General features: G+C 44.3%; 1 protein-coding gene across 14 annotated transcripts in view; it reads right to left on the bottom strand.

Moving 5' to 3' along the window:
• Nucleotides 1-17164, bottom strand: part of RAB27A (RAB27A, member RAS oncogene family) — a 73662-nt gene extending 56498 nt beyond the window's left edge. For 2 of the 14 annotated variants that reach the window (XM_013992965.2, XM_021083913.1), the window contains exon 1: nt 17097-17127. The gene's annotated coding sequence lies outside the window, so the exon portion shown is untranslated. Of the gene's footprint in view, nt 1-16833; nt 17009-17096 lie in introns of those variants that run through there. The other 12 variants (XM_021083889.1, XM_005659583.3, XM_005659581.3 and 9 more) reach the window with 10 other exon arrangements.

The following is a 24368-nucleotide window of genomic DNA, read 5'->3' as shown; positions in this document are numbered from 1 at the left end:
CTACAACCTACAAAATCCCATCATGGAGTCCCCTTGTGGCTCAGTGGGTTAAGAACCTGACCAATATCCATGAGGACTCAGGTTCGACCGCTGGCCTTGCTCAGTGGGTTAAGGATCCAGCATTGACGTGAGTTGTGGTGAAGGTCTCAGATGCGGCTTGGATCTGGCATTGCTGTGGCTGTGGTGTAGCAGCAGCTGCAGCTCCAATTCGACCCCTATCCTGGGAACTTCCATTCACCACAGGTACAACCCTAAAAAGGCCCCCAAAAAAGTTAAAAAATATGCTCCTCTTCATTACCTCACAGCAATTTCTAGAATCTGAAGAATAATTTAGCAAGGGAATGTACCAAAATATTTAAATTCCAGATTAAAATTCACTATAGTTATCTTATTCTAAATTACATAAATTGAGGAAAGTTTCAGATTAGCACTTCTCAACCTTCCACGTGCAAAGGAATCCCCCATGGATTCTGTCAAAATGCTAATTCTAATTAATTCATGAGGCTGGGGTGGGGCCCGGGATTCTGCATTTCTAATGAGCACACAGGTGAGAGCCAGGTAACAATGATACTCCTGGCCCTGAAACTAAGAGTAACCCAGTAAAACTTAGACAACCCCAATTTCCCTAGAACTAGCAGCTTTCCCCTCAGAGCAACACAACCTTTTTTTGATCCCTTTGCATTGAAAGCTTTCTCAAATATCTTTCAGGCTTCAGGAGAAAGATGGCATCCTAAATACGTGGGAGTTTACTACCTCCCCAAATCTCACCAATATAAAATGAAAAGAATTTTATTTCCCTTTTTTTTTTTTTTTTCTTTTTGCTTTTTAGGGCCACAACTGAGGCTAATGGAAGTTCCCAGGCTAGGGGTTGAATCAGAGCTAGAGCTTCTGGCCTATGCCAGAGCCACAGCGACCCAGGATCCACAAACCACATCTGCGACCTACACCACAGCTCACGGCAACACTGGATCCTTAACTCACTGAGTAAGGACAGGGATTGAACCCATGTCCTCATGGATACTAGTCTGGTTCATAACCCACTGAGCCACAATGGGAACTCCCAAGAATTTTATTTCTTATAGACCTAAACTTACAAAAACAAAGAGAAAATGAATGGAAACAATAGCAACAAAATGTTGGAAGCTAGAAAGTAGATGACTGAGAGGTAATTGATTAGCAGAACTGGGAGAGCTGACTCCTTAACTGCCAGTAGCGAAAGCCAAGGAAAAACTTATCCCAGAATCTCCAGAAAGGCTCAGACAGTGGGAGTCCCAAACACCTCTGCGGCGGGCGGGGGGGGGGGGGGGGGTAAAGTGGGGCTAAAAATGGGGGAAGTCAGTTTACACTCCAATCCTCCCCCTTGCCAGCCTTGGGACTCCTCCAGCTCCAGCAGAAGTCACTGGTTTATTCTCTAGAGAGAGTAAAACTCTGAGGATCAAACTCTCAGAGGGTCTCGGAGCCACACCAATTTCAAAGGAGGTGGTGGTGGTGGGTATACTAAGAAGTTGCACAGTAGATATGAAGACACCTCCACTCCCCAGCCATACGCTGGGCTTCCAGAAGGTGGGCATTCTCCACAGAAGGTGGCTCAGTTGGTGGTTCTCTGGAGAATCTGCCCAACTCAGGAGGGAAGGCTAAAAAGATAAAGAGGAGCCCAGGACATGCTAAGCCAGCTAACACTATGATGTACCTGCTGGGAGAAGGAGGAAATGGAAACAGTACACACGTGTGGTAGGGGTAGGTGAAAAAGCAAGCTAAAACTCTCTTTTTCCATAGTAAAATACTGAAAAATCGACCAGAGAACTCTAGGTACGTCATTGAGAGACAGGATATAACCACATCAAGAGTCAGCTCACTGCAACAATTGAAAGCAGTTGACTCTGGGGAGCAGGAAATGAGCTGGGGTGCGGGGACTCTGGTGACCTCTAACAGTCCTTGTAGATCGATGGCCACGTAGAACCTGATAAAATTTTAACAACTAATTAATACAAAGGGAAACATAATGCCCATGCTTTAAAATGTTTCTTTCTTTTTTTGTTTTTTGTTTTGTTTTTTTTTTTTTGGATGATTTAGGCCATCACAATAAACAAAATAAGCACTATCTTATGTTACATCCTCAGGATCCAGGACATACACTGAAAACAGCTGCTGAAGATCTGGGACTGGAGTCAAGCTGCCCAGCTCTGAATCTCAGTTTTAGCACTCACTGGCAATGTGACCTTCAGCAAGTTCCTTAACCTCTCCGTGCCTCAGTTTCCTCATCTGAGTAACAGGGATAAATAGGATTATTTTGTAGAAATTGAATCATGTAATACCTATAAAGCGCTTAAAACAGTATTTGGTGGAATTCCCGTCATGGCTCAGTGGTTAATGAATCCAACTAGGGACCATGAGGTTGAAGTTTCGATCCCTGGCCTTGCTTAGTGGGTTAAGGTTCTGGTGTTGCTGTGAGCTGCGGTGTAGCTTGCAGATATGGCTCAAATCCTGAGTTGCTGTGGCTCTGGTGTGGGCCTGCGGCTATAGCTCTGATTTGACCCCTAGCCTGGGAAGCTCCATATGCCTCGGGTGCAGCCCTAGGAAAAAAAAAAAAAAACGGTATTTGGCACATGGTAAATATTCGATAATAGCTATTCTTATTAAGGTACATATGCCCTGTAATAAATGCCTTCTGACACCATTGATTTTGTCTTATATTAGTTTGTATTTCATTCTCCCTGCCCTCACCTCCTATCAGTCAGCAAGCCATCCCTCACTACAGCAATCAGTGTGCTTTTATTTCGGCCACACTCATGGCATATGGAAGTTCGCAGGCTGGGATGGGATGGAACCCAAGCCACAGCAGTGACAATGCTTGATCCTCAACCAGCAGGCTACCAGGGAACTCCCCAGTGCACCCTTCTAGAGTCAATGTGCAGCTATGACAAGGCACCTGGAAACCAATAACCAAGATTAGAATTATGTATAAAATGGAGAAAAATGAGCACCAAGAAATGTTCTGAGGGTCTTTCTGTGGGGCAAATTGGCAAGTTTCCATATATGAACCATCTATCTGACAATTCAGAGCCCTTTGGGTTTACTTCCTAACTATAGACTGTACGTCAGTGAGCTGGGTGACACTCAGGGTAACCAACCATCCCAGTTTACCCAGGACTGGGTTTTAGCACTGAAAACCCTGCATTCCAGGAAACCCCAGTCCTGGCACTGGTCAAATCATTTAATCTTTCTGAGCCTGCTTCATCATCTGAAAAATAGATAATATTTACTTTAAAAGTTGGAGTTCCCGTCGTGGCACAGTGGTTAACGAATCCGACTAGGAACCATGAGGTTGTGGGTTCGATCCCTGGCCTTGCTCAGTGGGTTAATGATCCGGCGTTGCCATGAGCTGTGGCGAAGTTTGCAGACGCGGCTCGGATCCCGCGTTGCTGTGGCTCTGGCGTAGGCTGGAGGCTACAGCTCTGATTAGACCCCTAGCTTGGGAACCTCCATATGCCGCGGGAGCGGCCCAAGAAATGGCAAAAGGACAAAAAAAAAAAAAAAAAAAAAAAAGTCTATTGAGGACTAAACGAGAGAATGTTCATATAATTCCTGGCATTTAATAAGCACTCAACAAGTGGTGGCTCTAACTACAGTACTCAGGTATCTATTGTCATTGCCAGCTCTAACCTCAGTGGCAAAACAAATTGTCCTCAGAAACCTTACCTGTTCCTTGGTTATTTTCTTATTGGAAAAAATAGTTTGCCTTAGATACAGTGGATCCCAGGAAGCTGAAATGTCTGCTTTTGTGAATTTCCTTCCACCTTTGTCCCAGACCATTTCAGGGACTAAGACTTATTAAAGATTTCCAATATTTCAGCAATGCTGGCTTCTCCACTGGGCCAAGGCCTGAAAGGTTTCCACTGTCTTTGCATACATGTGACTTTTTTACCACAGGAACCCCAGTACTTATAGTAGTAGCTGCTTCTAAACTTCTGAACAGAAACCAACATTCCAACTCACGAAGGACATCAGGCATCATACCTGAAATTCTATTTATTTATTTATTTTCCTTTTTAGGGCCAAACCCACTGCATGTGGAAGTTCCCAGGCCAGGGGTTGAATTGGAACTACAATTGCCAACCTATGCCACAGCCACAACAACGCCAGACCCAAGTCACGTGTGTGACCCACACCACAGCTCATGGCAACACCAGATCCTTTAAGCCACTGGCAGGGCCAGGAATCAAACCAAGTCCTCATGGATGCTAGTTGGGTTTCCACCAAACCACAATGGGGACTTCCTGAAATTCTTTTCTAATTTACATTTTACTCCTTTCCCTCATAATGGCACCAAATCATCATCTAATGGATTAACAATTCACTCACTAAATATGTCCACGCTATGCCTGAAAAATAAGGGATCTTATCATCAAACAGATGAAACGCCATTTCTGATCTCAAATGCTGAAGCAACTCAGCATTCAGTAGATATTAATTACAGCCTGGAGGAAACTGCTCACACCGGGGCAGCCCACCAACACAAGGGTCCACCTGCTCTAAGAAAAGGAATACAATCTGAGGGAGATAACTGGAAGGATAACAAGTCACTCGAAGCCAGGAGTTCCCTTTGTGGCTCAGCAGAGACGAATCTGACTAGTATCCACAAGGACCAAGTTTCGATCCCTGGCCTTGCTCTTGGGTAAAGGATCTGGTATTGCCGTGAGCTAAGGTGTGGGACAGACTCAGCTTGGATCTGGCGTTGCTGTGGCTGTGGTGTAGACCGGCAGCTGTAGCTCCGATTCAACCCCTGGCCCGGGATCCTCCATATGCTGCAGGTTCGGCTTTAAAAAGACAAAAACAACAACAACAACAACAAAAACCCACAAGTTACTCAAAGCCAAAACATGGCCTGGGGACACTAAGAGGCAACAGAGAGAGCCAGGCTCTCAAGGACTCTCTGTGCAGTCTCCCAATCTCCTCCTCTCATTTCTTCTGCCAACATCCCCACCCAGTGCCTGAGGCCTGTGAGCATAAAACACTGGAGAACCACAGAACCTCAGAGAAGCCTTGAGAGGCATCTGATCCAACCCCTGAAGCATGAGAGAACTTCTCCAAATCTGGTCTGATGCCCACTGGCCACAGAATCACCTGGAGCATCTGATGAAAATCCATCATCCTGGCTTCCACGCAGACCCCTGGCTGAGGATCTCTGAGAGGACAGCCAGGGAAAGTGCATTCATAACAAGCTTCCAGAGGATTCCTGATTATGCATAACAAGGTTTGAGAACCACTGCTCTAGGGAGATAAGAGATAGCAAGATGCACAACCACAGCTGGATAAATAACCTCGAGGAAAGACCACTTTAACCTCCATCAGCCTCAGATTCCAAATCTGTAAATTTAGAATAAAAAAATACTACCTAGGAGGAAGGTTTTGAGAATTACATGAGATAATAGGTAATAACCTCACATGCAGCAGGTGTTCAATAAGAATTAATCCAGCCCCACCCCCACCCCTTTCCTGTGTGGCATTATAATAAAAATTTATAGCAAAAAAAAAAAAAAAAAACCCTATTTTGAATAAATGTCACCAAGGAAAGCAGATAGCAAGCTAAAGCTGAGGCCTTCATGCTAATGAGTCACTAGCTAAAAAAACCGAGGTTGGCAGCTTTAACCCATGGTCAAGTTGTAAAAAGTACCTGTGCACAGTGATTCTCAAGCTTTATCATGTGTCAGAATTATCACGGTGGCTTTAACCTACAAATTGTTGGACCACGGCCAGAGTTCCAGAATCAGCAGTTCTGGGCTGGGGCTCAGAATCCATTTCTAACAAGTTTCTGGGTGGTGTCGTGGGTCCCAGAACCACACCTGGATCATCACTCTGCAGCCCGGTACTAAAAGCAAATTGATCTGACACTTTATAATAAAAAACGAAAACTATGTTAAATGCATTTCCTGTTTGACACCAGATTGGTTAGTTACATGTCAGTAAAGAAAAAAGTAATCAACCCACAGCTTCCAAGGCTGCTCCACATCTGTCCCTGAGAATCTTCCTCACTACACTTTTTTTCTTTTTAGAGCCACACCTGCGGCATGTGGAAGTTTCCAGGCTAGGGGTCAAATCAGAACTGCAACTCTGATCCGAGCCTACACCACAGCCACAGCAACGCAGGATCCGAGCCCCGTCTGTGACCTACACTGCAGCTTGTGGAAATGCTGGATCCTTAACCCACTGAGCAAGGCCAGGGATCGAATCTTCGTCCTCTCAGAGACAGTGTTGGGTCCCTAACCTGCTGAGCCACAATGGGAACTCCTCTCACTACATATTTTTGACTGGCACAGAGAGAAGGCTGGGAGACTTGAGCGCCATCTCCCTACTCCCCAGGTGGGTATCTCTGAGTGAGACACAAGTGATCTCTTTGAGCTCAGTGTGTTCACCTGGGAACAGAGAGGGGCTCTGTCACCGGTTTCCAAACCTAGCCCTGTACTATCACTTACTGCAGCACCATTTTAGATAAAACATGGGTTCCCCAGCCCTGGCGCCACACCTAACAAACTATGGCCTCCAAAGGGAACTAGAAATCATGTGGTTTTATGTGACTGTTTTAAATAATAGCCTTCTTGGAGTTCCCCGGTGGCTTAGTGATTAAGGATTTGGTGTTGTCACTGCTGTGGCTTGGGTTCAATCCCTGGCTAGGGAACCTGGACATGCTATGACCATGGCCAAAAAGAAAAAGAAAAAAGAAAGCTCCTTCTATGATGTTCACGGGTAAACAGTTTTGAGGAGCCACTCCCTCAGCAATCTTTCAGGTCTCTTCCAGAACAAAAGCTCTTGGGTCTTTTTGATTTCTAGGTCCCTGTGCCTGAATCTGTGCTTACCAAGTAGCCTTGTTCTTTTATATTTGCTTCCCATGGAGTTTTTACCAGAGGAAGTAAGTACATTCATCTTCAAAGACAATAATCTCATCTGTTTAATACTTTCATTGCAGACACATTTCTACGTATCAAACTGGCATTCTAGTTTCAGCTTAAAAAATAAAGTACAGAGTTCCCACTGTGGCTCAGTGGGTTAAGAACCTGATACAGTGCCTGTGAGGATGCAGATTCGAGCCCTGGCTTCTCTCAGTAGGTTAAAGATCTGTTGTTTCTGCAAGCTGTGGTGTAGATCACAGATATGGCTCGGATCCAGTGTTGCTGTGGCTGTGACGTAGGCCTGCAGCTGCAGCTCTAATTTGACCCTTAGCCCAGGATCTTCCATATGCTGCAGGTGCAGCTGTAAATATTAAGTAAGTAAGTAAATAAACAAATAGGTCAAGTCCAATGTAGGCAAAAAACAAGAATTACACAGGACTGAATCTTTCAAGTAATCTTCTCTAACACCAACTTCCAGTTACTTCCTCCCTTAGCATCTACCATATGCCAGGCATGATTCTAGGTGCTATGCATACAGAGTGCACAAAGCAAAGTCCCTGCTCTCAAAGGGAGAATAATTTAGCAGGAGACAGATAACAAGTACATGAACATAAAGATAAAATAATTTCTAAGAGTAATAAATGCTGTGAGGGCAATAATGTGATATAATAGGGTAGAGAGTGACAGACACTCCTTTCAGCAGAGCCCTCAGGGGTCACTCTGCAGCCAGGTGAGATCTAGAGAAAAGAATGATAGGCAAGTGCAAAGGCTCTGAGGAAGGAAAGAGCTGGGCAGTTTTAAGGAACAGAAAGGAAGGAAATGAGGGGGAAAGATGGTGACACAGGGAAGGGCTGAGCTCAAGGAGGCCAACATGGCTTGGATCATGGAGGCTCTTACAGACCATGGGGAGAACATTTGGATCTTGCACTGACTGAGGAATTTGAAACAAAAGAATGATCTGATTTACATTTTTAAAAGATCACTGGCTTTGTGTAAGGAATGTTGTGGGGGAGGGTCCAAGAATGGGGCCAGAAAAGCAGCAGTCTAGGTGAGAAATGATGGTAGTCTTTAACTGGCTGCTGGCAGCAGCCATGGTATGCACCAGATAATTCTGGACTGCTTTCACATAGTGAACATCATAACATACGTGTTTCACCTCCTGTCAGATTTCAGAAGAGTTCAAAAGGAGACACTGTTCATTCTAATGAAGAATCATTAGCCCAGGGCATAGAAAGAGGACCACTGGGAGCCGGCAGACCTGTCTTCTAGAACCCTCTTTGCCATCAACCTGCCATGTGACCTTGGGCAAAGCTCTGAACCTCTGAGGTGGAGGGACGCGGGGCTTCCTGGGCTCGAAGGTGCCTACAAGCCCTTAACTTACACGATGCTCTAAATGTAGCAAGTGAGGTTTCCTTATCTGGGTGGCAGAGTGAGCTGCTGACTCAGGGTTGGGGGTTTTTGTTGTTGACTTTTAATCTCCCAGAGAGGCTTTAGTTAAGCAGGAAATGGAGCGTTAATGAAGAAACTGTCTAGTCTTACTATTTCCTCAGGAAACTCGGGGGCTGGGGCACCTCTGGCACAAGGTGGTGGCCAGCTGGGCATCTCTGTAGACGCTCCTAGTCTGCTGAGAGCTCACAGGCTCTCAGGGACCCAGGGCCTGAGGGCACAGTCTTTGAGGAATTCAGTGGCCAAGCCTTCAGTCACAGCGCTCTCTGAGGCCTTCCTGGCAGCCTTCCTCCTGTGCTGAATCACACAACAGCCCGGCCCTGCCACCTGCCTCTCGCGTCCTCCTAGCAGTCTGTCCCCACATGGTCCGCTCCCCCCCAATGGCCCCCCTGGCACCATGGTGAGGACCTCACCATGTGTGATCCCTGAGGGCAGGGGCTCTCGTCCCAGGTGCCGTCAGAATCCCCGAGGGATTAGAATATAATACACATAGAGATGCCTGGGCCTGACTCCACATTTAATGACAGAGACGTGGGGTGAGGGAGAGGTTAGAAAGACACAGTGGTGGAGTTCGGCTTCCTTAACTTTACATGCTGGAGAGGATGTGGAACCTAGGACACTGCAGGCCAGAGAGGTTGAACGAGTTGTCTGACACAGGGTTTTCCAGCCCTGGCCCCACTGACATTTGGGGCAGGATAATCCTTTGTCATGTGGGGCTCTCCTGTGCCCTGTGGGACGTTCAGCAGTGTCCCTGGTCTCCACCCCTAAATGCCAGTAGTAACTCCCCCATCGTGACAAGCAAACATGTCTGCAGACATTGCCCAAGGTCCCCTGGGGAGGAAGGTGTCGGAATTAGCCCAAGTGAGAGCCACTAGTGTAACATCACTTAGTTAATTATCGGCAATGTCAGAAATGAAAAACTGACCCACTAATTCCTGGTGGTGTTGGTTCCCCCACATAGAAGCAGGAGCTCTGGAACACAGCGATGAGTCACCCCTGAGGAAAGTCCACCACTCACTTCACAGCCTTCTGTGCCCAGGCAGGGGGTGGGAGGTGATGGAGAGCTGACCTTGGCCCTGACCAGGGAAGCCTAGCCTGGAACAGCCAGCCGTCTGTTGGACCACATTTGGTCTCTGGTATCTGACTCAAAGGACAGCACCTTATCTTTTCAAGGGCTGCTAGACCTTTCTATTCACACTTGGGGCTGCTCCCTTGCATCAGTGAGATTTATTATGAAAATAAATCGCACATTGCAGGAAACACAGAAATCCTGACTGTGATATATCCTGAAAATATAATCCAACTGTGGATTATATTTTCAAATTCTCAGGTCTCTCCAATGAACATTTAAGTCAAGACCTATTTCTCTATATCCCTTTCCTTCCCAGATCAGAGCTAGTATAGCAAGAAGAAAAATACCTTACTAAAAGCTTTCATTAGCTGACTGAGACCCTGTCTTGGTTTCAAATGATATAAGTATACAGGAGATGAGGAACCAGTCATACCCAGATAAGACTTGACCAGCCGCCCATGTGGTGGGCTCAGGGCAGGATAGAGGAGCAGCAGTTAATAAGAACGAACAGATTTTTCAGTCTCTTGGCAACCGATTCTATTATTATGCTTTGATCTGGCAGCTGGTAAGGCTTTATATGAATTAATCAACAAAGCTATGAAAAAAACAGGATTAGTGCCTCTGAAATATGGTGTTCCAGTGGCAGTCAGAGGGAACATGTTTGTTTTCAAGGCTGCTTTCTTAAATAAGTACAAATCACTTTAAAATAATAGAAAAATAACCCAGTGTTTTAAAAGGACACATCTTTAAAGAGGAAGTCACCCATACCTATATTATCCTTACCATGTATCTTCCGCATTTGTTCTGAAAAAATACAACAGGATAAGGAGTGTCAAAGGACTAAGCCACACAAAGCAAGTGACTTTCAATGAGATGATAATTGGTGGTTGTGGAATTACTCTCAATAAGTCTACCTTAATCAAAGGATCTCACAATAAAAATCCAAAGGTGACAAAAATATTAACCAGATCTTAAAAGGAATAAAAGCACATTGAAAAAAGAGACACATTGAAAGATAAGCTTTCTGACATCACCACAGGGAATCCAACCAATAGCAGCTTTCAACCATCCTGGGTTTTTTTTCAAAAGTCAAGGGTGTCCATGAGAATGGCTCTACCTACCACATGCTGGATGGAGGGGACTGGAAGGACACACAGCAAGATAATGGAGTGATCGTGAGAGGGTGGCAACAGAAGTGATGAGAAGTCGGCACGAAAACATAAGCAACTTACACACAATCCCTTAATGGAAGACACCATGCAGCAGAGTTCTGGTTCTGGCTCTGCTACTAATTGTGTGATCTTCGAAAATGTCTTAACATCTCTGGATAAAATTTTCTTTTATAAAACACTAGAGTAAAACTGAATCTTCTCCCACGTCCTTCTAGTCCTAATACTCCTTGAGTTTACAAGCCCTTTCCTTGCTGAAGATGGACACACACTCAGTCACCAAAATGAGCCATAGTTCAGCACTTCTTTGGACACTGCATTGATATCATGATCAATGCATGATATCATCGCCTATGCACAAACATGGGTTTACGAGACCAGGGTTACCAGATTAAATGCAAGACACCAGTTAATTTTGCCTTTCACAAAACACAACAAATAATTTTTTGGTGTAAGTATGTTTCCAATATTATATGGAACATACAGTAAAATATTATCTGTTGTTCATCCAAAATGCAATTTTTTTTAAAAATTTGCTAAATCCAGCACCCTACCTCTGACCCCACATTAAAATTTCAGTTTCAGGAATCAAAAGTCTGATTTCATACATGTGGGTGGTTCAAGTGTGGCTAAGGCACTAAATGGGAGCCCTTCTCATGGGTAACGTGCCAGAGGGGAGGAAAAAAAAACAAAGCAAAAACAAGAAAGGAAGAATAACTTTCGATATTTGACTAAGTGGGACATCAAATTTTATTTAACAGTAAATAAAATATGAATGTTAGTAGGCTTTAATCATACAAGAAAATGAATAAGATGTACTGCACGGCCAGACAAGAGGCCAAAACAAACTAGATGCTCCCGGCTCCACAACTCTCACCCTACAGTCCTAAAGCTAATTACAATCCCTTTATCTCTTCCTTCAGCTCAGCGCTCATGTCTGCTCCCAAAGTAATCAGCTTAGGGGAAACCAGACCATAAACTGGAACTTCCTGACCAAGAGGCAGAGGAATAAAAATGGTCCAAGAGACTCCCCTTGGATGATAAAACTGTAGCCCACAAGATACTGGGGCAGAGCTTCCTTGCCTGTCCACTTGCATCTCTCACAAGTGTCCTATCCTAATAAATCTATTTCTTGCCTATATAAAAAAAAATATGGTCCAAGAAAAACCAGCACATGGCATAAAAAGTGAAGGCAGTGAAAGGGAAAAACTCTCTTCAGAAGACAACATTGTTCTAACAATGGCAAGACAATCTTGCCCCAAAGGAACTCATAGTTTATTTACTTTAATTTCAGCCTTGAGTATAACTGACATACAAAATTGTAAAATATTTAAAGTGTACATCATGGTGATTTGATACACAATACATTGTGAAAGGGATTCCTGAACCCGCAACCCTGCCCCCTTGGCCCGCCACCTAGTTAACTAAAAGTTCATATTTTAAGCATGAAAGCTCTGTTTGTTTTTCAGATGGTTATAAAACCTATCAAAATTTATTAGAGGGAAATACATACATATATTGTATACATATATATTCCACATACATGTAAAACAATCTTTTTTCACAGTGTGTAGTGAAGATATAGGTAGGGGTCATTCCAAGATAAGTTTAAATAAACATGGAAGGCTAGTTCCATGTTTTTAAAAGAACACAGAAGACTGATTACCATTCTCTCTAAGCCAGTTAATTTGATTCTCACTGAGAAAGAGCCACAGGAAACCCCTTTCAACTGTAGCCAATACTGTTCTATCAGCAGTAGCAGGATGAGGTGGACTAAAACAAAATACAACTACTGGTGAAGACAAACTAAATATGGACTAGAAGTTTCCAATGATGAAAATAAATCCAAGTATATTCATTAACTTATGAGTACATTCAGCAAGAGTTTATTGAACACTTCTTTCGTCTGTGACAGCTTGTATTAGAGAACTCACAAAGGAGCTGAAGCCATGCCCTGCCTCCAGGATATTGCAATCTAGTCATGGAAATAATGCCACATACACATAATCTGCTGACAGTCTACAGTAGTTTTGTAATGAGAGGACAAAATGAGTCTCAAAATTGGCAATTTCAGTTAGAAGCTGGAGAAAGATGAAATTCACTCTGCTGCAAAATACTCATCAAGAAATGTAATGCCATTTTCTGGGATTTCACTCTCTCCCCAGATCAGCAAAAGAAACTGAATCACTGCACACCGGTGCTGAAAGCCCCACCTAGGCAGCTTAGGCCATGGAGGAGAGGGCTCCCCACTAACACCGTGGGAGCGACCCAAAGTCCTCAACTTTCTGCTTGTATGACCCTTCCCTTTCCAAGTACAGGAAGGCCATTATCTTGAGGGAAGTAGAAGGATAGCAGAGGAGAGCCTTAGGTATTGCTAGTGAAGTTATGGACACTGCCTCTCAGAAAAAGTGAGAAGAAGAGAAAGAAATAGCAGAGGGATCCCCATTTCTCCAACTCTCATTCCCCTTCCATTCATTCAGCATGCTTTTTCTGGGCTTAATATGTGCCAGAAACCATTCTTTTTTTTTCTTTTTTTTTTTTTTTCCGTCTTTTTGCCATTTCTTGGGCCGCTCCCTCGGCACATGGAGGTTCCAGGCTAGGGGTCTAATCGGAGCTGTAGCCTCCAGCCTACGCCAGAGCCACAGCAACGCGGGATCCGAGCCGCGTCTGCAAACTTCGCCACAGCTCATGGCAACGCCGGATCATTAACCCACTGAGCAAGGCCAGGGATCGAACCCACAACCTCATGGTTCCTAGTCGGATTCGTTAACCACTGCACCACAACGGGAACTCCCCAGAAACCATTCTGAGTGCTATGCACACCATGGCAAAGAAGACAAATTCCAATGCAACTAGAGATTCTCATACTAAGTGAAGTAAGTCAAAAAGAGAAACACAAATACCATATGATATCGCTTATATCTGGAATCTAATACATGGCACAAATGCATTACAAAACAGAAAAAGACTCACAGACATGAAGAACAGATTTGTGGTTGCCAAGGGGGAGGAGGGAGAAGAGGGACAGACAGGGAGTTTAGGGTTAGTAGATGTGAACTGATACGTTTAGAATGGCTAAGCAATGAGGTCCTACTGTATAGCACAGGTAACTATACCCAGACTCTTGGGATAGACCATGATAGAAGATAATATAAAAAAGGGAATACAGATATTTATATATCTGGGTCACTTTGCTGTACAGCAGAAATTAGCACAACACTGTAAATCAACTATAATTAAAAAAAATAAAGGGAAAAAAATTTTAAAAAGACAAATTCCTGACCTTCATGGAATTTGCATCCTACCAGTAGGAGACATATGGGTGCATGTGGGTGTGGGTGTGTGGGATGACAGTAAGGGCTATAGATACTCATGGTGGGGGGTGTGGTGAGGGATGCTATGGGATGGTACAAGAAGGCATCTCTAAAGAAATGACTTTTGAAAGTTCCCGTGTGGCACAGTAGGTTAAGGATCTGTTGTTGTCGCCACTGTGGTGTAGGCTGAAACTGTGGTGTGGGTTCAATCCTTAGCCTGGGAACCTATGCCACAGGTGCAGCCCCACCCCCCAAAAAAAAGACTTTTTCAAAAATTTAATTTTTTTCCCGCTGTACAGCATGGGGATCAAGTTACTCTTACATGTATACATTTTTTTTCCCACACTTTGTTCTGTTGCAATATAGGTATCTAGACATAGTTCTCGATGCTACTCAGCAGGATCTCCTTGTAAATCCATTCCAAGTTGTATCCAATAACCCCAAGCTCCCGATCCCTCCCACTCTCTCCCCTAATTTGATTTTTTACAGCCATACCCATGGCATACGGAAGTTCCCAGGCCAGGAATCGTACCTATGCCTCTGCAGTGACTCAAGTTGCTGCAGTCAGGTTCTTAACCCACTGTGCCACAGTGGGAGCGCCAAGAAATGACTTTTGATTTGAATGAAATGAGTAAGCTGTGCAGACATTCGAAGGAAGAACACTCCAGGCAGAGTAATCAGCAAGTGTAAAGGTCCTGAGATATGGCTGAAACAGAAGTAAGAAAAGAGGAGAGTGATAGAAAATGAAGCCACACACCATATAAGAGGTTTGCAGGCCACAGTAGGAACTACAGTTTCTTTCTGAGATAAAAAGCCACTGGAGAGTTTTGAGCAGAGGAGTGACATAATTGACTCTGGCTGCTGCATGGAGATAAAGTGTAAAGTGGCGAGAGTGGAAGCAAAGTGGCCCTGTGAGTGGCTTTTTGAGTCATCCAGATGACAGAAATGATAGGAACACGATGGAAGCAATGGTGAGAAGTGGTTCTTGTCCTAGATATAGTCTCAAAGTAGAACGAATGAGATTTGCTGAGGGACTAGACATGGGGTATGAGAGAAAGAAGAGAACCGGGGGGACCTCTGGGTGTTTAGCCTGAGCATCTGGAAGAATGGAGCTCCCATTAACTGAGACAAGATAGACTAACGGAGAGGAGGGTTGTAAGAGAAAAATCAAGTTCCTAAGTTCCATGCTGATTCCTAAAGACTTTTGGTCACTTCAAGACCCTTACATCTGTTCTAAAACAAAGGCAACAGAATTGAGAAGCTGATCCTAAATTTCATATGGAAATTCAAGGGACCCAGAATAGTTAGAAAAATTTTGAAAAAGAAAAACAAAGTGGGAGGACTCACAAAAATTATTATGTACGTAGCTAATAGACTACGATATTAGCATAAGGAAAGAAATACAGATCAGTCGAATATAATTGAGAGTCTAGAAATAAACCCTCACATTTATAGTCAATTTATTTTCAACACCATCATCATCATCATCAATACCTTTCAAAGGGGAAAAATTAATCTTTTCAACAAATGGTGCTGGGAGAACTGGATGTCCAATACTCAAAAGTATTGAGTTAGATCCTTACTTCACATCATGCACAAAAGTTAATTTAAAATGAGTCAAATTGAAATGTAAGAGCTAAAACCAGAAAATGTAAGGCATGAATCTTCGTGACTTTAGATTTAGAGACTTCTTAGATTTGGCACAAAAGCACAGCAAGCAAAGGAAAAAAACATCAATTATACTTCGTGAAAATTAAATATCAAGGTAGACCATAGAAATTAAGGAAAGAGAAAGGAAGAAAGAATAAAGGAAGAAAGTTGGAATGAAAATTAGCAAAATACAGCAAAGAAAGACATCAGTCAAATTTTTTCAGCATTACATTAATCTTTCTTCATTTGTAAGTGTCTGCAGAAATTGTTTTCCAGAATGTATTTTCCCCCTAAAGCAAGTTTTTAAGAAGGCATAAATAAATAAATAAATATAAATGGATCAGGAAGAACAGTGGAGCACCAACAAATTGATCAGCAATAATTACAGAAATTTTTTGTGGCATAACACTACTCCTCCCCTCTCAACATCTGCCTGATGAGCTAATCAAAAAGTGAGAATCCGTCCAGTAGGAAAAAACATCTGTTAGCCCACAGAAGCAAGAAGGAAGACCACCCCACCACCCCCAACTTCTGTGGGCATAAGATTTTGAGGCCACGTGGCCTGGTGGGCCAGCAGGAGCCAAAATGCTGGAAAGGCAAAGTCAAGGGCTCACAAGATTTCCTTCACCTCAGGCCCGATTTTGCTTAATTGGTGATCTATTGGGCCAGAGACAAAGCCTTGGCAATAGTTACCGAAACCTGTCATCCCATCAGCCCTACCACAAGTCAGGACCCGAGGGCGGGGCTGCCAGGTAGGGTTTTCCATTTGACTCACGGGAAAAAGGAGAACCCTTTCCCACCTGGGCACTTTGCTGTCCAGACCCTAACCAACAAAGGTGAAGAGTTAAATCATTAAATTGACAACGGCGGGAGACAGGAAAGAAGGGATGCGGGCAGTAGCGCAGGAAGGCTGGGACCTTCTCCTGCCAGAGAAGTTTCCTTCCTCCCACTCCCACCCACCCTCCATGGGACACTCGCACCTGGATAGTGCCCAGGGGTGACCTCAGCCCTGTCCCAACCCGAGGCTCCACCTAATCAGCACCTCGCCCAAGCTGACCCCCACCCCCTGCGATTATCATCGTGGGGTCTGTGCTGAGGACCTGGGAAATGCAAAGCAGTCTTTGCGGTGGGCTCGGCAGCCCAGGGCCTCGGAGAGAAGAAGCCGCAGCCTCCACTCCCATACCAGGGTCCGACCCTTCGCTTGCCGGCTACCTCGCCGAGCCCTGCGGAGTGACTGTAAACTGCGGGGCACCAGGGCCTGAGCGCGCCTTCCCCACCAGCAGCCACCTCCTCACCTGCTCCGCCCGCGGACCCCACGCCTCTCTTTACCCTGCACGCCGTGTCCACCCGCTGCCGATCTTTTTTGGGTCCTTGGCGGGTTTTTTCCGTCTGGCCCCACATCACTTCCCGTAAAGGAGAGCGAGGTGGGGGCGGGACCTCCTCTCCACCCTCCACCTCCCACTTCCTCCTGTCACCTCGGGGAGCACCCGGCCCGCCCAACTGGGCAAGGGCGCTTTGCGGGAGTCCTCCCCGCGCGCCGACCCCAGCCCCGCCGCACCTGCCGAGAGTCCTCGAGTGAGCTGCGCAAAGGCCCCTGTCGCCTGATTTGGCCCCAGCCGGGTGTCCACTGCCCTTTCCTGGAAGGTATAAAACCTTAGGGGATTGTTTCAGTTTTGAGACGCAAGGGGTGACATTTACAAACTGCTCGGGGATTGGTGCACTGCAAGGCATAGTTTGATGTCTCTCCCCAAATCTCTCCTAAAAGGCATAGTTTCATGTCTCTCCCCAAATCTCTCCTAAAAGCCAGTTTCTAAAGGTGTTTTCCAGGGCATCAGATTGGCGTCTCCACCCTGTAGCAAAGTTGACCTCGCTGGGGGTTCCTGAAGTCCAGAGGCCGGCCCGGGATGGGATAGGGGCGCTCCTGCTGGAGGTGCACCCTGGGTCCGGCTTCCCGGCGGCCAGATTCGCGCTGGGCATCCGGCTCTGCCAATGTTCAGCCCAGCTCCTCACTTGGTGGCCGGGGTATGGCCTTCTCGGCGTGAGGGAAAGGTCTGGTTTTCTTGAAAATGACCAGGGGGTGGGGGGGAATGAGAGGTAGGTAGTAAAACTTTGGCAGGAAAAAATATATTTCTGGGAGGAAGTGACAAACGGGGTCTATGCTCGTTTAGATTATAAAATCGCTCTAAATTAAATTTCCAAGATTAAAGCAATTCAAAAAAAAAAAAAGGAAATAACAATAATACAAGGCTCGAAATAGCCCTGGTAGGAGTGAATCTGCGAGTCTTTGCTGCCCCCCAGCGGCTTTTGTCCCTCAGCGCCCAAGATTTTTTGTGGGCCACTTGGACTTGTGGCTGAGAAGCAGGTTCAAGCCAGGTTCCCACTTACAGATAGCCAAATTCCTCCTCCAGTGACCTCGGGGGTCTGAACAGTAGCTTTTGGGCCTGCGCCTGCAGGCTCTCAAGCAAAGCACTTCCGAACCAAATAATTCCACTTCTTAAAAATTTATACATATATGGAGTTCCTGTCGTGGCCTCAGCGGAAATGAATCCTACTAGGAACCATGAGGTTGTGGTTCAATCCGTGGCCTCGCTCAGTGGGTTAGGGATCTGGTGTTGCCATGAGCTGTAGTGTAGGTCGCAGGATCGGCTTGAATCCTGAGTTGCTGTGGCTGTGGTGTAGGTCCGCAGCTGTAGCTCTGATTGGACCCCTAGCCTGGGAGTCTCCATATGCTGCAGGCACAGCCCTAAAAAGCAACAAAAAAAGAAAAACTTTTTTTTTCTTGTTTTAACTGCCATACCTGCCGCATATGGAAGTTCCCAGGCTAGGGGTTGAATGGCAGCTGCAATTGAGGCCTATGCCACAGCCAGGGCAACCCCAGATTCAACGCCAGATTCTTAACCCACCTGAAGGAGGGATCAGGGGTCAAACCTCTGTGAGGATCTGCCGAGGTCCAGCCCCAGCAGCCAGGGAGTGCCGAAGGAGAGGATGGGCTACAAACGGCACGGAAAGAATTGGAGCCAACTCCTCAGCTGCATGCTGCCGATGACCCAATTTATTAAATGAAAAGCATCAGTTTTTATACCCTATCACAATCAGGTTTCGTGTAAGATTTGACATTAACATTTGATTTAAAGCCCTTTTTGTTCCCTCCACCTGAGATACAAAAAAAAAGGTTAGTTAAAACATGTTCCTTTCAACTTCAGATTTTCCTTCAAGATTACAAACAAAGTTTCACACTGTATTTTTCTTAAAAGGTCAACAACAGTAGCTATTCTATTCTATATTAAGAACAAAGCTTTAATAAGTAATAAACTATGATACCTAACATTCTTTAACTAAAGGTGTATGTAGTTAACAAAACGCATGAAAGCCTTGGGCTCATGACATTCTTAAAACCACAATTTATTTGGCGCCAGCAAGCTAAGCATTTAACCTATTGTGCTGATTTTCGTAAGTTCCAAACCACCAATTTCAATAGAAAGGAGTATTATACCCAAAAATTAACAAATGCCCCCACAAGGGATATAAGTTACAGGTGACACTGTTATTTGATAAAAAATATATCTATTATAGAAAATAGCAATTTGTAGGCAAAACCACATTTTTCCCAGCCCCGAACTTCTTTTTAAGTAAAGGGACTGAAATCATAAGTTTCCCCTGTATACTCTCACAAAATAGGTGCCATAAATTGTTACTCCAAAACAAAGGCTTTTTCCATTACATTGTTTAAATAACTTCACTCTGTTTTGGTTCAAGTGTTTTACATACCCAGGGCAAATCTTTAACTGTAAGAAAGCTGTGAATAGGAGATAGAAAAAGAAGGATAAACACAGAAAAATAGATTAACATATATTTTAGGGGATATCATTTTTATTTTCCTGGAGCCGATGTCTTTCAAGGGATTGCTCTGCAATCCTTCTTCTTTCTTCAGCTTGTCTGTAGCTCTGCTAACCAGACAAGCCTCATGCAGGTGCCGACTGTGGCTTTGCTTTCTTTACTGGAGCAGCCTTATGGCTCCCGACAAGGATCCAAACTCACAGAGACAATTCCGGCCCTTAACCAGCTAAGCCACAATGGGAACTCCAATAATTCCACTTCTGAGCAAAACACAATGATTGGAAGCCCTAGTCCTGCTCCACTTACCATCTGTTCTGTCTCATTTATTCTACCTCTACTTGCACCACAAATTCCAGCTGTTTCAGACCTACCTGCCTTACTCCATTATCTTTTCAGCCTCTAACTACTCATAGTTTGCATTACAGTACAATTAGCTTATCAGACTATTTAAAAACTCACATATAGGATGTGGCTGTGGCATAGGCCGGCAGCTACAGCTCTGATAGGACCCTTAGCCCACGAACCTCCGTATGCCGCAGGTGTGGCCCTAAAAAGACAAAAAATAAAATAAAATTAAATTAAATTAAGTTAAAGGGCCATCAGACTGTTGGAGGTTAAGATAGGACAAGTAGCCCCCATGTTCATGTGTGGAAGAAGTCTTCAGAGTCTCTCATGAACTAAGATCTGGGAGGCCAACAATGCAGCAACTGCTAATGACTGATAGGATATAAAGAAAACTCCCCCTCCAACAGCCAGGTGGGGCTGCCCCAGTGTTTACCAGGTAGGAGATCAGGAAACAGACTGCAGTGCTGTGGCCCACTCATCACCCGTTCATTCATTTCATCCAATGAGTCCAGCACTGTGTCAAGTACTGAAGATCCAATAGTGAAGAAGGAAAACTGGCTCCTGGCTTCTAGGATCCTGCCCTCAGAGAGACCAAGTTAACTCCAGCGCAGCAAGCCAAGACCTTTGAAAAGGGAAGTTAAAGAGTGTAATTGGAACACAGACAAACCACACCAAGTCAGGATTTTTCAGAGAAAGTGATATAGAAATAAAGAATGATGAATAAGGGCAGAGGGTGAGAGAGAGAAGAGAATTCTAGGAAAAGAGAGCGGAGGAATGGCCTGGAGGCAAAAGAGAGAAAGAGATATTGGAGCAACTGAAAGGTCAGAAAAGCTGAAAACCTGAGTGGAAGGAAGCGATCAAAGAAACTGGAGAAATAAGCAGAGGCTGGATTATGAAGAACCCTGGAATGATTATTAAAATAACAGCTAACATTGATTAACCATTTACTATGAATCTGCCAATATGCTAAGAACTTTACATATGTCACCTTGTCTACTTCTCACAATTGCCCTAGGAAAAAAGCACTATTCCTGTCCCTGTATTATAGATGAGGAAACTGAGTCCTAAAGAGATTAAGCTAACTGACCAAGAGCATACAGCTAATAAGTGGCACAGCCAGGACTAGAACTTAGAACCCATTTTCCCAATGGCTATAAGGCTAAGAATAGGTTGGGAAAGCCAATTAACATGCCAAAATCCAAGTGAGGATAATAGGGATCTGGTTTGAGGCAGTGGCCATAAGGATGAAGATGAACGGACAGATCTGAGATATTCAGGAAAATCAGTCAAGAAAACTTGGTTGTAGGGGGTGAGGGAGCAGGAGGAATCCACACTGGCACCCAGGTTTCTGGTTTGGGCAACTAGGAGCCACTGAGCCAAAGGAAAAAGTAACAGGGAGGGAGAGTGAAATTGGCCATGATAAATAAGTTTAAGACATTTCAAGTTTGACGTACCAGCAGTAGCAGATTATCCAAATGAAACTTTTTCCCCCCCAGCCACACCTGCAGCATGTGGAAGTTTCCAGGCTAGGGAATGAAGTGGAGCTGCAGCTGCCGGCCGCACCTGCAACTTGCAGGATCCTGCTCATGATGGGATCTTGCAGCAGCGCTGGATCCTTAACCCACTTAGTGAGGCCAGGGATTGAACCCACATCCTCATAGATACTAGTCAGGTTCTTAACCTGCTGAGCCATTATGGGAACTCCCCAAGTGAAACTCTTTAGTATACAATTGACTAAGTTGTGCTGAAGAACAGAAGACATGAACTGGAGCTATTACGAAGGATACTCAAAGGGGTGAGAGGAAATGAAGTAGTCTAAAAAATGTGCTGATGAGTTCCCATTGTGGCTCAGTGGGTTAAGAACCCGACATAGTGTCTATGAGGATGAGGGTTAGATCTCTGGCCTTGTTCAGTGGGTTAAGGATCTGGCATTGCTGCAAGTTGTAGCATAGGTCACAAATGTAGCTCAGATCTGGTCGCTGTGGCTGTGGCATAAGCCAGCAGCTGCAGCTCTGAACCCCTAGCCCAGGAATTTCCATATGCTGCAGGTGTGGCCCTTAAAAAAATAGATCAAAGATGTAAATCATAAGAACTAAAACAATAAAACTTATAGAAGAAATCACAGGCATAAATCTTCATGATTTGGGGTTTGGCAATGGTTTATTAGATTAAATCAAAATTTTAAATGTTTGTGCATCAAAGGATACTATCAAGAGAGTGAAAACACAATCCATAGAATGGGAGGAAATATTTGCAAACCATATATCTGATAAGAATATAGTATCAGGGAGTTCCCATTGTGGCTCAGTAGAAATGAATCTAACATCCATGAGGATGCAGGTTTGATCCCTGGCCTTGCTCAATGGGTTAAGGATCTGGTGTTGCTGTGGCTGTGTGTAGGCAAGCTGCTACAGCTCTGATTAAACCCCTAGCCTGGGAAGTTCCATATGCCACAGATACAGCCCTAGAAAAGGCAAAAAAAAAAAAAGAAAGAAAGAAAGAAAACAAAATCATGAGATACCACTTCACACCTACTAGGTAGGCTATTCTTTTAAACAGGAAAAAAGGACAAATAACAAGTGTTAGCAGGAATGTAGAGAAAATGGAATCCTTACACATTATTCCTGGGAATATAAAGTGATGCAATCACTTGGGAGAACAGTTTGGCAGTTCTTCAAAAAGATAAACAAAGAATTGCTATGTGTCCCAACAAGTTTATTCCTAGAAATATGCCAAAAGAATGGAAAAGAGGTATTCAAACAAATACTTGCTTTGTATTGTAAATATTCATAATAGCACTATTTCAAAAGGTTCCAAATGGTGGGAACAACCTAAACATCCATCAGTGGGTGAATGGATAAAGAAATTGTGGTATATCCATACAATGGAATATTATTTGGCCATAAAAAGGAGTGAGGCACTGATATATGCTACAACATGGATGAACCCTGAAATTATATTCAGTGAAAGAAGCCAGTCACAGGACACATACTGTATGATCAATTTATGTCAAACATCCAGAAAAGGTAAATAGAGACAGAAAGCAGACTGGTTGCCAGGGATGAGGGAAGGCAGAATAGAGAGAATAGAGAATGACTGTTTATTGTACATCATCACCCTTTTGGGGTGATGAAAATGTTCTAGAACTCAATAGAAGTGATAGTTACACAACACTGTGAATGTACTAAATGCCACAGAATTGTATGATTTAAAATGGTTAATGGCTAATTTTTTACGTGATTTTTTTTTCTTTTTTTGGTCTTTTTGTCTTTTTAAGGCCGCTCCTACAGCATATGGAAGTTCCCAGGCTAGGGGTCTTATAGGAGCAGTAGCCTCCGGCCTACACCACAGCTACAGCAACCGGGGATCCAAGCTGCATCTTGGACCTACACTACAGCTCACAGCAGCTCAGGATCCTCAACCCACTGAGAGAGGCCAGGAATCGAACCCAAAACCTCACAGTTTCTAGTCGGATTCGTTAACCACTGAGCTATGAAGAGAACTCCGTGTGAATTTTTTTCTTTTAAATTTTTAAAAAAGAACCAAAATTCCTGGATTCAAAGCTTGGTCTAAGACAGAAAAGGATGAGCCAGAAAGTAAAGGAGTGCTCAGACAATGACAGGGACATGTCAAAAGGGCACAGGATCCATCTGGGGGAGGATAGTTCCTCAGCTAAGAACATGCTTATTTTAACTGGGACTGCAAATATTATTTGTTTATAAGTTACATTAACAAGACTTAGCTTTCTACTTTGCTGCACACCTGAAACCAGCCCAGCACCATGGGTCACCTATACTCCAATAAAATGTATTAAAACAAACACACAAATAACAACAACAAAAAACAGGACTTAGCTCTCAAAAATGTCCACAGTGGATGTCAAAGTATATTCTTAAGCATTTTCTATCCAGTTGTAAACTTAGGAGTCTTGTTTTATACTTGTTAAACTAGAGAATTATTTTTGGAAAATACTTAAATCTTACTTTTCATATTTGACATAAACATTTTTCAAAAAGGGATACAGAAGCCATCTTGAAGGGGCTCCAAATGGCCAGATCTGGGACAGTCTGTATATAAAAACAGTGACTGTTAGGGTTGGCTTGTTGAACATGCAATTAGAATAGCATACAGGGCCCTGCACTCAGAATTTTTGTGCTCTGTGGTCGCGTCTTAAAACTCTTAATTTTATCTTCAAATTTGTGTTTTTTAAGTGAAATCCAATGGCACAATGGAGCACGCTGGAGGCTTAAAGTCTCTACTTACACATGGCTCTGACTCCTGCCACCACCCACTCCTAACCCCCTGGTCCCCTGAGCCCTGCCAGGCCTTGCATTCACCACCTGGCTCCGAGGAGGTGCCTTGTTCGCCTTGGCTGGGGGAGGCCCACGTTCTACTTGGGCAGGAGCCTGGGCATGAGTATAGGAGGCATCAGGGTTGAGCACAGGCCCCATGGCATCAACAGGTGGGCGAGAAGGCAGTGTCTCTGCCCCTGTTGGTTAGCACCCCAGCACATTCTGTGCAACCCAGCTGCCACCACCAAGAAGGAGTAGAGAATATTCAGCATGGAAGCTGCAATCCCTTGGAGGATTTACCCTTACCGTGGGCTGGAGAGGTGGGCCCATGAGACAAGGAGACTGACTTTCTCATC

Source organism: Sus scrofa, chromosome 1 (assembly GCF_000003025.6).
Source record: "Sus scrofa isolate TJ Tabasco breed Duroc chromosome 1, Sscrofa11.1, whole genome shotgun sequence".
Classification (NCBI taxonomy): domain Eukaryota; kingdom Metazoa; phylum Chordata; class Mammalia; order Artiodactyla; family Suidae; genus Sus; species Sus scrofa.
Note: the sequence above shows the minus strand (reverse complement) of the source record. Positions and strands in the feature narration are given on the sequence as shown.